General features: G+C 27.3%; 1 long non-coding RNA gene across 1 annotated transcript in view; it reads right to left on the reverse strand.

Annotated features, from left to right (window-relative positions):
- The window catches only part of LOC129958736 (uncharacterized), a 70,132-nt gene that overhangs the window by 44,055 nt on the left and 12,035 nt on the right, over positions 1-14,042 (reverse strand). The window lies entirely within an intron of this gene.

Below are 14,042 nucleotides of genomic sequence, written 5' to 3' on the forward strand. Positions count from 1 at the left end.
CCAGATCATGTTATCAAATGTTAAAGAAAAAACCATGTTTTGGAAAAATATAAATTATTAACTAAATTATTTTTGAAATATTCGTTGTTGATGCAACCTTCAATTGCCAACATCTATAAATTTATAATATATAATGTGTGTGTGTGTGTGTGTAATATATAATATGGTTCTAATTGATGGAAGTGAGATTGATTAGAAAAAATAGTTGGACCAATTTACAATTTTTAAACTTTTACGAAAAATATTGTCGAATTCTTAACATTTTTTCACGCCTGGTTCATTTTTGGACAAAGAGTTTTTCTTTCCTCCAATCAAGGATAAACTGACACATCAATTAATGATAAATGAAAACATATCCTTCCACCAGAGGTTGCTATTACACCAAATTCTCTCGATAATGTTTAGTCAACGTAATTACTTCTAATATATTTTCAAACTATTTTAAATAGTGATACATCTTAAACAAGAAGACGATGGAATTCTTTTTTATTATTTACAATGGTCCAAGGAAGCGCCGTGAGCTACAGTTTATGAAACACCATTTATCTATTTTCTATTCTGAAAATCTATTTTCAACAAATAATTTTAAATTTTATAAATTTCATTTGAATTTATATCGATATTACACTAAATGCATCACAAACTCAGAAACTATCATTTTATTTAATTTAAAAAGAGATGCAGTAACACAACACATTATTTTGATCATAAAATTTGAGAATTTTTTTTTTCATATCATGCAGCAATTACAATCTTGTAAAGCTTAGATTAATAAGAATATATGAAACACAATTTGTAATTTTTAAGAGTTTTATAAGTAATAACCTAAAGTTTTAAAAATAAAATCTAGACCATTTTGAACAATCCAGTTTCATGAAGTTTATGTTTTGAATTCCCGTATATTTCATTTGAAATTTTAAGCAGATTAAATCTGTAACGTGACGAAATCACAGTCATAATAATTTTATTTTAGTTGAATGACACGCCAAATTTAAAGATAAGACAAGTCTTTCTACAAGATAGAGCACATTTTATTAAACCTCTTACAGCATTAAAAAAAAAGCAAGCCAAGAGCATCCACTTCACTTTGAATTTTAAATGTGACTCAATGTATTTTTTCGTCGAAAAGCGAAATGTTATTTTTTTTAAAAGGATAAGTTTTAGAATTTTTATTTTTAGTCAAGAGGAGGTAAATTTTTCATCGTGAAGGAATATATCAAAGAAAGGACTATTGAGTTTGAATGAGAAGTTCTAGACGATGTTATTAATATTTTAAATCTGAAATATTTTCCATCTTTTTCTTGTTCAAGATTAAATGAAAGTAATTTTCAAGCTTTTTTTAACAAGATCATTAAGAAATTATATTCCAGAATCTCCGTCTCATAAATAATTAAACATCCTTTTTAAGTTCCCTTAAACTATTTACCAGACAAATATTTGAAGATTACCTTTCTTGTATTCTCAAATAACAGGATCTAACATAAAAGTAATTTTGTACAAGAAAGTCCTAATTGCTAATTTGGATAGTCTTTATATAGCAATACTTTGTTTCTTTGTGATGCTACTTTATATTATATAAAGGCAATAAAATTTGTTTGTCTTTGCTTAGATCGTTTAAATAAAGAAAACTCCTTCTTCAGAGTAGTTTTGTGCTCGTGCGATGAAAATATTTGGCTCTGGTATTAATTTCGCAGTTAAAACTATAGAGTGTTAACTTTGAGCAAATGAATTGATTCCGAGTTAGGAAGACTCATTTACATCTGAAAAGATCGCAAAATGCTTAACTATGAAACAGTGAGATGTCCCTAATTAGATTACTTCGCAATAACGACTTACACAATGTGCCAGTGAATTTCGGTATAATTCAATTTGTGATTCTTGAGAGAAATATATTTGCTTCTTCAGTGCTCAGAACTATTGGATAAAGCACTTCTCTCAAGAGCTCGATTCATTCGGCATTTGATAACGACATAATTTTTAATTTGTCATCTAAGCGACTTATTGAGTGATCTTATGTCTGATAGAAAAGAAATGTTCTTTTGTATGATAAATAGGATCTTACAGAAGGAAAATAGTTTCATGGTATTCACTTTTGAAATATTTTGGACGTGCTGAGTAATTAAATAATGTCATATTTAATTACGTTATAGCAGATGGTACCGAGACCTTCACAGGATAAAAGGATGACGTGGCTTATATTAGAACTCTTTCCTGTCTTAAATATGATATATTTTAAATAGCAATTATTTTTAGGATTTTAGATGAAAAGCTGCCTAAAGGAGGATGTTCATAATTGTAAGACATTTTACCTGTAAGTAATTATTAAGCATCTTCATGTTGTCTTTTCCAGAATTATGAGTATATAATCAATTGATTGCTTCGGGTTGTATTTCAACGCTCATGTTTACTGAAGAATAGGGAAAAAAATTCTCTTTGTCTCCCTCTTTGATTCACACAAACACAACTGCTGAAATACCACTATTAGGCAAAAATAGTTTTAAAATAAGAAATAAATTAAAGAAAAATAACATCAACACAGTGATTTCTGTGGAAAAAAATAATATATATACACGAGCTCCCAAAATAGTTTGTAAATATTTCCTTAAAGATCGGAAAAGAATAATTTCTTGAATATTTTTAATGTATGTAAATGAATGATACATGACTTTGAAAATTAAATTGTGTCTTTTGGATGAATAAACGCATGCCAATAACCTAAAGCCGAATATAAAGAGGAAAAACTATTTGAAGTATATAATTTATCTAATAGACCCTTATAAATAGTAGTATAGAGTCTGACATGCAGAGAACATTGTTGTAATATATGCATAATCGATTCTTTTTATCCTCATCCCATTAAGTCACTGGGACTATTCCTTTCTTTTAGTAAACCATCTGTCAAAAAGTTCTCAACATTAAATCGCACTGACTCTAAATTCTTAACTCTTCAATAAAAACCCAATAAGACCTAAAACTAGGGACAAAAAAGAATTGAGCTTTTGGTTTGGCTGGGGGGGGGGTTTCATTTCTGAGTTCATTTACAAAATATTTGTACATTAGAATATATATATATATATATATATATATATATAATATAATATTTTAAAATTATTTAAATTCTTTTTCAACCCACATTTTTTGAACTGTGGCTTTTTTGTGGTATAAAACTCGGACCCTCAAAGATGAATGGAGGTTGCTATTTTTTTTTCCCGAAATATGCAAAGAATATATTTGTCATTTTCAACTTTTTCAATATTATTCCCATTTTTATAATTGCAGTTACCAGTGAAGTTATTTCGTGAATCCTGACTGACCTAGTATGTTATAAGATAAAGTACGTCCTAGAACATACATCGTTACATTTTCTGTAATGGTACCAATTCTCAAGTATATTGAACATGTCTCTGTCGGTAAATTGTATCCCGAGTTTGCTGTATGATTATGCCTCGAACATCTATCAATTTTAAGCTACGTTGTACCAAGAAATGACGGGGTATGATGGAAATGCCGAGCTGGTGCCTAGGGAGCGTGTTAGGGATTTTTTTCTTACAGTATCCGGATACTTCTAGTAATTGTGTATTTGAATTTTTCGCTTTTGCATGGACAATATTAGTTTCAGCATAGCTGGGGGTGCTTAATTATTTTGCAGGAATTATGTTAACACAAGTTTGAGCCCTATTATAAGCATTTTGAATTTCTTTATTTTCACAAAGTCAGTTGGGAAAATGGGGCAATTTATTTTGGAAATGCAAATTAGCTTTATTAAAGTTTTTTTTTAATTTTGTCTTGATGGAGGAAGGGACTAGCTAGAAAATATTTTCTCTGAAATTTCTAAGCTGCTAATATCGATAATTAGCTAAATGTGCACTTAAATTTGCGTTTGTAATATGCCAGACATTTCTAATTTTTTGACATTAGTTTTTAGAATTTTAATAATTTTGATGCTGCTGTTATTTAATTTCTAGACTTATTATGGGTATTTACAAAAAGACGCTACTTCATTATCGTATATGGTATTTGTAAACCCCTTTTAAGATCATTGATAAGTTTCTGCGTAAATTTAGTCTACTTGTTTGCATCAATTTATTTTTCATAAAAGTATTGAGAAAAATCTTTCTAATAATGAGAATCGTCTAAACTGTTTGTCGTTGGAGCACTATTTATATCATTCATTTAAGAAGTAAGTAAATTTACCCCAGGAGTTAGATTTGTCGGAAGAATTTACGTCATTAGGGCACTCTTTCTAAAGTAATTAGAGATATTTGTAAATTTTCATAAAACTCCAACTTAAGCTGTTGACATTTGTCTTTCGAATACTTTAGAAAATTAGCTTACATTCATAGAGCCTTTTAGGTAAAAAGAAATGAAATCAATAGAATTACTGGCTTCAACCACATAATTTCTCTTTAGGATATTGAATCACTCACAAGAACCTTCTAATTCGTCCTTATTTTTATCTGTCATGTTAGCTTCTTTATGTCCTCGCAATTTGGTAAACGAAGACTATTTTAAACAAGATTAAAAAAAATTTGAACCGAAATAAAATCAGCTTTTCAAATACTAGACAAGAACCAATTAATAGCATTCAAAGTTAATGATGCTAATATATTGCCAAATCAAAGCAGTATTTTTCTCATAAGAACCTTCTAATTCGTCCTTATTTTTATCTGTCATGTTAGCTTCTTTATGTCCTCGCAATTTGGTAAACGAAGACTATTTTAAACAAGATTTTAAAAAAAATTGAACCGAAATAAAATCAACTTTTCAAATTCTAGACAAGAACCAATTAATAGCATTTAAAGTTAATGATTCTAATATATTGCCAAATCAAAGCAATACTGTTATTTTTTTTTTCTCAATGCTTATTTTGCGTACTTCATTAATGTAATGAATAGGAGTAATCAATTTAATCTTTTATCACTGGAGTCACCATCGAAATTATTTTCTTTATGACTTATCACAGATTATTTTTAAATTTTTACACTTACATAGGTCACTTTGAAATTGATTTCCATGGAAGTTAGAGCTAAAAAACATATGGAAATAGGTTATTATTTTGGTGATCTCTTGAGTGTGGTCCAAGTAAATGGTGAAAACAGATAGCGAAATCGTCAGGAGTCATTTTTTTTTCTTCATCTCAGAAACAACAGATGTTCACAAATTTCGGAGAATATGTTGAAAACATTAAAATCCTGAAACTTTTTGAAGTGGTATGAAACTGTTGAGTAGGATTCAATAAAAAGGGAAAGGAAGGGAAGCTGAGTGAGACATTTTTTGAAGGAATATGCTTTGTTCAGCGATCTTTGGTGAAGGCTTATTGAGAATGGGCTCAAAGCATGATCGATAGCTTCGAATTTCATTGAGGTATTCATGACACAGAAGATATCACGTAATCTTTTGTATTATTCTCGGTGAATAAGCAGGTGAATTTTCCCTTAAATCACATTATTTTTCTTCATCACAATTGAGCAAAAGCTTCATCTTTGAGACAATTTTAAATTACTTTGTTGAACCATAAGCAAGAATTGCGTAGTGTGTCCACAACATCAATACTAAAGATAGAGAGTTCAGAATGCGTTTTAGCCTTTCATGCATGCGAATCGGAAAATTTCCTGAAATGCATCTGCTCTGGCATTGCAACTTTCGCTTGATCATTCTTTCATTAGTTAATGAAAGTTACACAAATTACGCATTGAGAAACATCGGAAAGCCAGAAAACTGAGAAATTCATGAATTAATGTGCTTTTTAAGTTTGAATTTAATTAGTCAGAAAATAACTCACTTTAAGAACGAACCTAATTTATTACTCTGTCACACATAGACATAATATGTGTTTTTTTTTCTGCGAATAAATAATGATGCAGTTTTATATTTACTATTAGATTAAATGTCCAATTATTAAAACTATTGTGTAAGCAATTCAAATATTTAAAAATATAATTGAGATAAAATAAATTTTATTCTTTTTGGCGATCCAATTAAATTCCATGTAAAAAATTTATCTGCAATATAGAATGAATTGATTTTAATATAAACACATACATTTTGGAAATGTAATTAAAATTCGAATTCTCATTTTAAAATAAAAGTTCAATTCTCTGATGTTCTATAGTTGTGTTGTCTCTGCGAGACGTAGAAACAAAAGTAAATTTCTTAAATGTCGTAGTTTCTAATCATCAATTTCAATATAATTTTTTATAAAGTGAAATTTTTACATTATCAATAGAATTTAAATCTCTTTCAGTATCAAAAACATGCGACAGGAAAATATTGCTGATATGTTGAAAATTTTAAAAGTAATTTGAAATGCTTTTAATAATTGATAAAGATTGCTAAATGCAATTTTAAAATGTCAGATTTCAAAGACAAGTTTTCAAATTTTCTAATTCATTAGTATGTGAGTTCTTTCTTATGACCAAAACAAGCCTGATATGTTTCGTAAATTTAAACAGTTTACAGATATTTGAAGATGATATAAAGTAATGAGATTTATTGGTAAATACGTTAATGAGATTCTGCTGGTATTTTGTTATATTTATTAAAAAATTTCAATAATTTTTTTTTCAGCTTGAACTTGCTACACTTGAATAATGCTTTTTTTGAATTTATTATTTTCAGCATTAGTCTTCCTTCTTAATAGATTTTTAAAATTAGGATTTTACTTCCATTTCTTTTCAAAGCACTTTAAACTGGGCTTTTCTTCGGTAACGGACAGCTAATATTCTTTCCATAATATTTCATTCCGAATTTTCTTTTGTATTTTTTGTATGTTTTTAAAGAAAAATGGCGAAATATATATTTAAAAATCGCTTATATATTTTAAGAAAAACTAAATTTTTTAAAAAAATTCTCATTGTCTAATTCTTTAACGACACATTTCTAAAGAATGCGCCAACTTTCTCCTCAAGTTTTTAGTTTCATTTCCTTTAATATGGCATCAAATGTTTTGTTTCCTGAATGCTTGCAAGTCAGTTCGGAGCTTCATTTGGTCAATCATATTTATATTTATTTCTAAATGCTTCATGTCTGGGTTTTAGTGTGGTTTGGTAGTTTGGATAGAACTTTCCACATAACATTACGTTTTATTTAAGTGATCACAGCTCAAAATTACGAGTTTCATTCCCAAATAGCTTTAAAATTGATTTTAAACTAAAATCTGATATATTTTTATTTATTCGGAGTACAGATTGCTACTGTATTTCATCTGGAATAGTGCAAAGATAGGTGAAGGCACAAAAAACTTTGTGCCTTAATAGGCGAAATGACGGCTCTTGAAACTTTGCATTCACTAGATACTAGCTTATTAATCATGTACAAAATATGTCAGTGCATGCAAATTAAATATAAGAAAACTAGTGAATACTGTCCCTTCGTGGACTCGAATCCAAAACGTAAATAGGTTATGAAGAAATTTCTGTGAATCTTGAAGCTTATTTCCAAGAATAGCTTGCATTTATTATGTACTATTATTATATATTGCGTATATGCAAATTAAACGAGAATATGTAAGAAAAATTAGAGCAAGGTAAAGCAAACTGAGATAAAAAGAAAACATTCGTTAACTATTATCGTTACAATCAGGCACCATTCAGTAATGCAGATAGAAAGTTTTATTTTTCTTTATCGTTATCTGAGTCTTAATTATATTCACACATTTGCGGCATTTGTTAAGTAACTTGATCATCGGCTCATGTAGTAATCTCTACAACAATTTCAGGAGAAACGCTAGTGCATAAATACTCTTTGCAATTCGCATAACTGGATCACCGATGTTCTGCAAATGCAAGTGAATCTACATTCTTTGGCACACTTGCAGTATATAATCGTCAAAATCAACTATTCAGAGGGATATTTGAAGATAGTAATTAGAGTCGTATCATGTTTGATAGTTTGCCAACCCCATTTCGACAGATTCGTCTCATTACCTAATCATATTTGAATCTTTAGATGTATTCACTGCTGGCACACAGTTTCAAACGTTGGACATAGTGAAGCCAAGTTTAAATTAGTTTTCATAAGCAGTTTTGCCGACAAGCGAAATCTTAAGCCATTCAAGGTAGCTTCATACAGTGCTACTACGAGATTTTACCCTGCATACACTATTCTATATGGTTGTGCGCGTCTGTTCATGAAAGTTTGCGTGATTAGAGAAGGTGTTTCCTTAGCAAGAATTAGCTTAAAAAGCCGCTGCTTCTCTTGTCTATAAAACTGCCAAATCGTATCTACTTAAAACGCGATGGAATAGATTTTACACTTTTCATATATTGTGAGTCTTTGAAACTGCTCTTAAAGGGTCTGAATTACCTTTTCCTGGCTTCAAGAAGAAAAAAAAAGAGGTTTATGAAAAGAGAGATGGTGAAGTTAATATTTTGAATATACAAAGGAGATTTAAAATAATCAAAATCTTATTTCTGTATTAATTTGAAATGCATGCGATTGTGTACGATATTACACTTAACTATAAAGTCCTATCTTTTAAAATGCCCGTTGTATCAAAAAACTAAATTGGTGCAATGCATTTCGTGTAAATCATGCGTAGGAAGAAATTCCATTTGATTAATCAAACATTATTTATAATTCTCTTAAACAATAACAATTATTTATTTATTTATTTTTTATTCAACAAAATAAACTGTAGAAGAGAAGTATTAGAAATGGTAATACTATTGCTGAAACTTTCTAATTGCTAGATATCTTATTTCATAATTTTTAATAACGGTAAGAAACGAAATTGTGTTAGTTAATGATTATCGATTATATTTCGTGTAATAGAATTAGTTAATATTTTTAAAGTACTAAAACATTTTATTTGTAACTTGAATCTGTTTAAATTAATATTATAAATCTATTGTGATAAAACTGAGCTTAAAAAGCAACTTAAAAATTTCGTTCAATCAATATCTAAGCGGTATAATTTCTTTTTCGGTTCATATTTAAATAAATCGATACACATACTCAGCTAAATCTTACTATAATCTTCCTTTTTTTTGTATGCCAAAAACACTTTCAAATATTTAACAACACAATCTCTCTTCTAGATTTACATAGATAAAAACAAAATGTACTCGCATGTTAATTCATGTTATTTTTTACAAGAGTGAAATTTTCAGTAATTCAGTTTATTTTCGACACGTATTAGTAAAAGTTTTATTCTTCACACAAATGCAATCAAGAATTCTTAGTTACATTTAAATTGAAATATATTATACAAAACAGTTTAGAACCAGAACTATATGTTTATAGTAAAACACTTTTTCCATTCATATTTCCTTTTTCCACCTGCAAACCACTTTAGTAGACATTGTGTGTGTATACTATATATATATATATATATATATATATATATATATATATATATATATATATATATAATATAGTGTTCCCATAAGTATGGAATGTATGATACGTGATTGAAATATAAAAAGTTGCCCTTTTAGATTGCTATTTTTCTCCCAAGTGAAATAAGACCCAAGTATCTTTAGTAAAAAGATGAATTTATGAGGTTGGCAAAGAAAAGAAAACTCCGAAAATAATTATCAAAATTTTCATAGATTTATTCATGGAACATTCCCAATTTTTTTTCTAATACTACCAATTTTTTTGTTTTATAATTAGACGTTTAAAATATGATTTAAAATATATAAATTTGGATCATTTCTTTTAAAATACTGATTATATAAATTTTTATTTCATTTCATAAAGGAAATTTTACGGATTCTGAATTTGTGTCAATTTATCTCTTGATTCTTTATAACATTATAATAATATATTGCAAATTTTTGTGCATCTTATCTTCAAAAGTGAAAGGTGGAGAAAGGAAAGATAATTTGATTAAATACTTGGTTAATTTCATAAAACACTTTTAGATTGCTAGTTATTTCCCAAAATAAAGACATTTAATTTTTATTTTTCTAGATGTCACACATTTTTCATAATGTAAATACATTTGAAATTTTTTTAAGTATTCTCTTTATGACAGAAACACGAACACTTACGGCGTGTTGTTTATCTTTCGTATCAGGATCTTTTTTATTCTTGAAATAAATAAATAAATATCTGAGTGCTTAATATAATTTATCTTGGAGCTTTAATAATTTCATCAACACATTTAAAAATGCTTTTTTTTGTAAAAATGTAGATAGGTTCAAATTTTTTTGGAATTAAAAATTTATTTCTGTTTCTCTATTATAAAAATTGCGATTTAAATCAAGATCATTAGAATTTTTTAAAGTTTTGAATACGTTTTTTTTCGATTTTATATATTTTTTAAATATATTTTCTAATCTTAAAAATATGGCTTCTTCGACATTTTTAACTCTTTCCCTAAATGCTTTCACGAATATTTTCATTATATTTGGTAAAGACATTGATCAGTATTTTCATCATATTATCATAGAGATACGACCAAATTTTAAGAACTTTTATGAACTCTCCTTGTTGAAATTGCAAGCAAAAATGCAGATGTTTGTTACAATTTTTGTGTTTTAATGAACATTATTTATGTCTTGAGGCAATTTACTAAAATACTTCTAAAAATGTTAGAAATTTTTTAATTAGAATTTGAAAATAATTATATTATACCCATAAAAGACTACGCGAGTTTAGGAAGATTAAACTTAATTAGCTATATTTACAAGCTTCAGAATTTTTTTTCTAAAAATATGTTTAATGAGGAAACAATTTCTGTGTTTATAAATATTTCATCGGCTAGTGTTAAAATTTTACTTCGATATAAAAACGTTGATGTTAAGAAAACTGGTCTCTTCGAAAGAATTTTTTTAATGTTTTATAATGATCGTTGTAGAATAGTTAAGAAAGAGAATTTTTCGAATTAATGTTAATTATATAACTAAAGGGCTTAATATTTTATGTATTAAAAGAAATTTTATTTTCGTTTAATAAACCAAACTTTGAATAAAAGAAAATATTGGTACGCATACTCTGGTAAATCAGTCATCTGTTTCTGTTTCTTTTATCTATAGCTACTCTCATATAAGTAATATTACTTTCAATTTTCATAATATTATGATTTCGAAAACTGTAGAATGCGTATGATACTAGACAGAGGATTTAGTTGCATAAACTGGGTTAAAGGCTTTGAAATCAGAACATATGAGCTATTCAATTGAATTTTCACCACAAATGAAGCTCATTTTAAAATTTATATCGTGATATATAAATTTTAATTTCATTAAATGCAATTAATTATATGTGCTCTGAATGCATGCTTAAAGAAAATACAAGATATATTTTAAAATATTTATTTCTTAAATAAAATTATTTATTACCAAAAATATTAGATAATTTATGGAACCCTAAAATTTGACTGCTGCTTCATTAGAGAAGCAATACTGAATTATTTTTTAAATTATTAGTTCAAGTATTCAAATGTATTATTTTTTATTTAGGCTATTAAGAAATCAATACCATTTTAATAGTCTTACCAAGAGCAAAATAAATGTTTCTTATTAAAAGGCTCAATTGTATAATTCAAGGCACTTTTTGGAAATGTATTCAAACTCCCTAACAATTCAAAGATGTTTATCCTTCTGGTATAGAAGAAACTCAGTTAAGTACTTTAGAACTCGTATATTAGGGGTAAAATCATTAACGTGAAATATTTATTTACTAATATTCTAATCATATATACTAATATACTAATCATATATTTCTTATTTACTTAATTCTTCTACTCAAATGTTTATTTAGATAAAATGTATAAAAAATAATATAAAAATGAATCGTAATACAAAAGTCTATATACACATCAATTAAAAAATGTATTATGCATCAGTAAAATGTAAGTAATTATGAAACCTAAAGATATATTTTTTTGTCTTTTAGCACAAATATATTTGTATTTCTTCTGTCTTCCATTTTTATTATTTAAGATAAACCGTAGAAGTGATATAAACTTAAAATAATAATTTTGTAGACATAATGTTTTTTAAAAGTAAAAATGGGGAAATCAAGGATATTTTGCAGAAATTAAGGGATTAAAATAATCTGTAACCATTTAAATAAATAATTGAATTAAATCAGGTAATAGTATACCATAAATATTTTTAAAATATTTCTCATTCGAAAATATTTCAGAAAGATCTTAAATACTTTTAGAGAGTTACCTAGCATACTCATAAAGTCTGAAATTTTTGATTTCAAAGTCGTACAAATAGAAGTAAGGAGCTAGATTTGTTGAAATATATAGATATTAAATTCTTTTTGATAATTTTAAATCGGTTCAAATATCTTCCATTTTTTTCAATTGGATGTAAAACATTATAAAAGGATTTCCTTAAATATTTTTTGAAACTTGAAGCATTTTTTGCTTTTAAAGTGGTATATTAGCAGAGCAAATTATATCAATTCAATCTTCAACTACTTGCTTCAAAATTTTCCATACTTCTTATTATTTCGTTAATTGAAAAGATGGCTTATTTTCTATAATGCTGCAATATGATATAATACCCTTTTGAAGTACTAAAATAAATTTGTTTAAATGGAAGCCTCTTTTAGCTCCGAGATGATATAGCTACAAAACAAAAACTTAGGCTGAAATCAATTTCGAAGGCATTACAAAATACAGATGACTTAAATTAAAATGTCTTACAATTTAGTAGTTTGTAACATAAATATTTATCTTCTCAAAATTCTTGGAGGTGGTTCTGTAAATATTCTTCCAACCGTCAAAGTTCAATTTCCAAGATTTCGTAAGTCTTAATTAAACAAATAATCATCAGATCTCGATTAAAAATAGGCTTTATGCAAATATATTTGACTATTTCGTAAGTTGCAAAGACTTTTGAACTTACCCAGTGACCGAAAGTATTTTGAAACGTTGTCTAAATATTTTTCAACACTGAAACATGTTCTACTATTGGGGTGCCATAAGTGCTTCTTGTAATTGGTCGTTTAACAGTACTTATGTGATTAACAACAATTATCTCGCTTGAGTTGCAGACCTACGATTATGCGCTGCTGGATGTAGCAAAAATTATGGCAATTAAAATCTCTCACTAATCTGTACTTAACGGAAGATGAATTATGAGAAAATGATACCTTGAGGGATAGATATCTTTATAAGATATTAGATATTTCCGTGTCTAGTCCTGCCCTAATGATTGGGATCGCTGAACTACTATAAATTATGACGAGCTTGGACGTGAAATAGTTGAAATAAGTTTTTGATTTCGGAGAAATTTCAATGAGATTTCTTCCAAAAATGATGACAATTTATCGCTTGATTTATTAGCGTGTTAATAAATGAACAATAAGTGAAAAATATAATCTTCATCAATTAATGAATTAAATTATTCGAATTCTTGATGTGTAACAATTAAAATAAATCTTTAAGTAATGAGAAATGGTAAATTTTTATTTAAAAAGGGTGGAAATATCATGTTATATTTGACCTGTTATCACTTTAATAGTTGAATGGAAAGTGGTATATTCTCTAAATGATCAAATGCATCTAGACCGTATCATCATTGCAATGTGTGATTAAAAACATTTTTTTGATTTCATCAAAGTTCAAGTGCCGTTTGTTCAAAATTTTTGGAGGAAATGAAGAAATAGGGATTAATCTCAAAAAGGATTATTTTTAATTATATATGTATAAGAAAATTTATTTTAATACGACCATTGCCAAAATGATTTCTTATTGTTAATACTTTGCTTATTTATTAATTTTAATACTTTACTTATTCTTAATAGATGCTTACCATTTTTAATTAACAGGATATTTATTCAATATTTAAACGGATTATCACGCAAGGGCATTCTATGAAACTATGTGTGTAGTTACGTACATTTGATCTTATTTGAACCAAGATCAGAAAATCAAATTATAAAGAATAAATTTATTCATGATTGAAAATATTGATAGAACATAAATTGGGATAATAAGAATAAAAAATACGTAAGCACCGTTGGAGTATTAATTTTTATATAGTGAGAATTTTTATTCATCTGTTTACAACGTCAAGAAATATTCACTTCAGTCACTATTTATCCTGAATAAAAAAAGATGTTTTACAGGGAAG

The sequence above is a fragment of the Argiope bruennichi genome, chromosome X1, assembly GCF_947563725.1.
Source record: "Argiope bruennichi chromosome X1, qqArgBrue1.1, whole genome shotgun sequence".
Taxonomy (NCBI): domain Eukaryota; kingdom Metazoa; phylum Arthropoda; class Arachnida; order Araneae; family Araneidae; genus Argiope; species Argiope bruennichi.